Source organism: Scleropages formosus, chromosome 17 (genome assembly GCF_900964775.1).
Source record: "Scleropages formosus chromosome 17, fSclFor1.1, whole genome shotgun sequence".
In the NCBI taxonomy this organism is placed as follows: domain Eukaryota; kingdom Metazoa; phylum Chordata; class Actinopteri; order Osteoglossiformes; family Osteoglossidae; genus Scleropages; species Scleropages formosus.
The window spans coordinates 22,033,747-22,037,679 of NC_041822.1; the positions used below are offsets into that span (position 1 = coordinate 22,033,747).

General features: G+C 46.9%; 1 non-coding gene across 1 annotated transcript; it reads right to left on the reverse strand.

The window, feature by feature from the left end:
• Positions 1–3,593: 3,593 nt before the first annotated feature.
• Positions 3,594–3,687, reverse strand: trnai-uau (transfer RNA isoleucine (anticodon UAU)). Its single transcript has 2 exons — positions 3,650–3,687; positions 3,594–3,629 (listed from the first exon to the last, which is right to left on the reverse strand). It is a non-coding gene; the product is annotated as a tRNA-Ile (tRNA).
• Positions 3,688–3,933: the final 246 nt, after the last annotated feature.

A 3,933-nucleotide genomic window follows, 5' to 3' on the forward strand; every position in this document is an offset into this window, starting at 1 on the left:
ATGGACAAGCAGTTGATGAAAATGGAGGGAGTCTTTGAGAGGCTAGTTTTTAAACTTCATCTTGATTTATGGCTGTAAAAACCATAGGAGAAGGCAGAAGCTGCTTTCCGGGCTGTTCCGTTCACAGCCCACTGGAATATTCGAGGTGGAGCTGACTGTTGCCAGAGCAGCGTGAAACACATTCGTACCTTGGTCCATCTGGACTCAGGGCTACGTTTATGTCTAAAAGAACGCCGGAATGATGAATTGAACCGGAATTACGGTGCTCACGCCAACAACCACAACTTAGCTACAGCTGAATGTTTCGATAATTCTCCCTTTATCAGGAGGAGCGCCCCGAGCAACTTCCCTCCAGCAAGGAGCTGCTTTGCGTCAAAACGTTCTGGCCTCAAAAATACCGATTCCTCTTCTCGGCCGCTGCTCCAGCACATCCATGTTTTTTACGTAGGCTCAAAGCGGAGGTCCATCATGTGTAACATGGCCTCCGGCATCTGCTCCTTACTCATTCAGATCCTTCCTATGTGAATTGGCCATCAGAATGCATCTCCCCCCCTAAAAATGAGGATGGAAAGGAGGGAAATTTCTGGAAGCAGTGCTAAAAACCAGCTTAATTCTGCTTCCCGAACCCCGTAACCACGTGAGCTCAGGGCCCATGAACAGACTGAGTCATGGAGTCGAGACAAAAATGATGAAACTCTTGTCATTATGATTTTCCTGTGTGCCTCCCACTGCATGGTACCATGTTTCGAACACAAGGGTGTAAAGCATTGCCATTTCAGTTTTCCTTTTCTTTGCCATAAAGTTTTGTCATCTTTTTCACTTGTTAAGGTCTTATCATGGCGCATGTGCAAAATATAGGAGTGCTTCCATGAAGAGCAGCAGAGATTGAACTGTCCTTGCTTGTTTTACATCTCAGCTCCATTGTTTATTTTCATGTGCGACTGTATGTTTTACCCTAAACACATATATCAGTGCTGTTTATAGCATTTGACATTTTGTTGTGTCTATTTTTGCCTCTGTAGAGAAGGTGCTTGTATGTGTATTTGTGTGTGCGTGTCCATCCATGTGTACTGTCTCTCATTACTTGGTATAAATTTGTGTTTTAATACTTTATGACAGTTTCTGCCACTTCCTGTTTCTGTTGCACGAATCTATGTGCGTGCGTACATGTGCATGTCTTGATGCGTACGGGACTTGGGACGAGCCGTGCAGATGTGGCGGCGTATGGCGGATCCAGGATTTGCTGATGGAAGTGAATCAAAGGTCTTTCTTTTTTCTTCTCAACTGCTAGGAATGAGACAAGCATCTCTGAATGGCCCTGGCTGAGTGTGTCGATGAGTTGCATGTGTGACCTGCCTGTGTCTGTGGGTCTCTGTGTCTGCATATGTGTGTTTGTGGCTGTGCGAAGATACGCTGCGTGCAAGGCTCAACAACCAATCATGAGCATCAAGGAGGATGTCAAATAATAGCAATGACCTCCAAAAAGATCTCCTCTCAAGGAGGGAATGTCTTCAGGATGTCCTCCGAACACTTTGCCACGAGACTGAAGCATCCCATAACCGCCATGTGCCATGTCCCTCTTTTGCCCTACCGTGCACCCTTCCCTGCACCAGAGAGATAAGCAGAGGACGTATCCAGGAAACGGTACGGTCAACATCCCACAGCAAAGTGGTTAGCTCAGCCTTATCCCAGCAGAGTGAGTCATCCCATCCTCAACTGGGTGACTCTAGGTTCCTGGCAGCTCCACCACCTTGAATTTCCTGGACACCAGCGGCCACGTCACAGCCACGCTACCAGTCTTAGTAATAGGGCCGCCGTTTCAGAAGCGAACAAAATCCTGTCGGCCCATGCCCTGAAACGGTTTCTTTTTCAGTCCACTAGTTGCCTCCAGATTTCTGCGGCTGTGCCCCTTTGCTTCCCAAAAGTGGGAAACACATGGAAGCGGTTTAGCAGTCAAGGCTCCCCACACTCAGTCAATCTCAGTGGGAGGTGCCAGATTACACCGGGGCATAAAACTCTACCAGATTTCCTCCAGGGCAGCTGCACCCCTCCATCACGCCTCCGTAATGAGGCACATTGCACGCTTCATTTTATAGCCCTTATTTAATGTCTTTTGCTTTTTCACTCTGGCCCCCTCTCATTTGACCATTTGACTATCAGCCTTGGGAAACTCCACACCCACCGCAGTGCCCCGCTTACAGGCCGTAGCATTTTTAGATCCGGTACGGTCAATACAAACATGCGTGGCAGCTGTTTTTCTATGGTAGATTGATATTTTGTTTAGCGTTAGCCATTTATTTTTGCAAACCACCAATGCCTAAGCAGTCTCGTCATAGATGGAGACGCGTCCAAGTGAGTTTACAGGGTCTGCTTGGCAGGCCCATGTGTTCCTGCTCTGGGGTAAATCGTCTGGTCTCCAGCAATGCCAAGTGATCCTGCTTCTCCCTCAGACCCTTCCGCTCTGGGAGGGGGGACAGGCTGTTAACAGATTTTTGTACAAACACTGATTAGTCAACACCATTGACTGATGGATGCTTTCAACCCAGATTGCTGGGAGGCAGATGCATCAAGTGCTGGGAATGATTTGGAGGGGTTGAGTCGCTGGATGGGATGATACAGAGACAAGGGTGCTACGGGTTTCCCTATATGATGAAGCTGGCTACGACCATGAACCGTGATGGCCTTGTCTCCTTCCAAGTCTCCGGAAGGATCGGCCGTGTTCCACTAACCTGATTTAGAGGCTCCTGGTGCCTGAGTTGTATGCATGATCAATCGCTTGCTTGACCTGACCAAGGGCCAACCGCTCCGCCTCTCCAGCACATCAGCTAAGATTGAAGATGAGAGACGGGTGAGGAAGTGCAGGGGGTGAGCAAAGAGGGAGCTGTCAAACACAGATAGAGAAAGTGGTCCAGCAGGTGGGGCATATTGCAGTCGTGGACATTGTCTCCAGGCTTTGAGATTATAACAGTAATAAGCTAGCAATTGTTTCCCTTTGCAGGATGGTCTGCCCAGTCACAGTGATAGCATGTTTGTGGTCATTATTTCTGCTTGCACAACACATTGGATGATTAGGGTGGTTGCATGACCTCGTCTTGCAAGGCAGTCTGTACTATTTCACGAGTAGGCAGTTAATGGTCATTGTTTTCACTTGCAGAATGGCCTTTGCTAACATGGTGTTAGCAAAATCTTGTCTGCGTGAATGTCTCCATTTACATTTACATTTACATTTATCTATTTAGCAGATGCTTTTCTCCAAAACAACTTCCAATGAACTCTATGCAGTGTTATCAGGCCACACACCTTATTCACCAAGGTGACTTTCTCTGGTAGATACACTACTTACAGTGGGTCACTCATCCGTACATCGGTCATTTATGACACCTTTGTCCAAGATAACTTGCACCATTTGTTTTGTACATTAAAGGACCTGAGCTGAGTGATGTTACATTTATTTGTTCTGCTGATTTGTTTCCATGGCAACTGACAACATAGGATGAGTATATTTACAGTGATGTACCTATATATTTAAGCAGGTAATTTTGGCCGTTTCACTTCAGTGTTAGTATCTGTGAACTACCCCCTTCAAAAGTTAGTGCTCCAGGTGAGGTTTGAACTCACAACCTCGGCATCACTCTGCTGGATACTGCTGTATAAGTACCACGCGCTAACCGATTGCGCCACTGGAGCCTGACTGGACAAATTTTGTAACTGATTGCACTACTGGATGTCTATGGTTCTGCAGGCCCAAACAAAAGGTTTCCATGACTCCCTTGTCTTCAGTCCAACCTCACCATCGACATCTTTCACATATGGACGAAAGAGAAACCATCTACTGGTCAATAACTGGGCCATTCCAAGGATCCTGTACAACCTGGTCCCCTCTTTTCTGTTAGAATGACATTAAAGTGGTTCTTGTTGGTTCCAACCATTAGA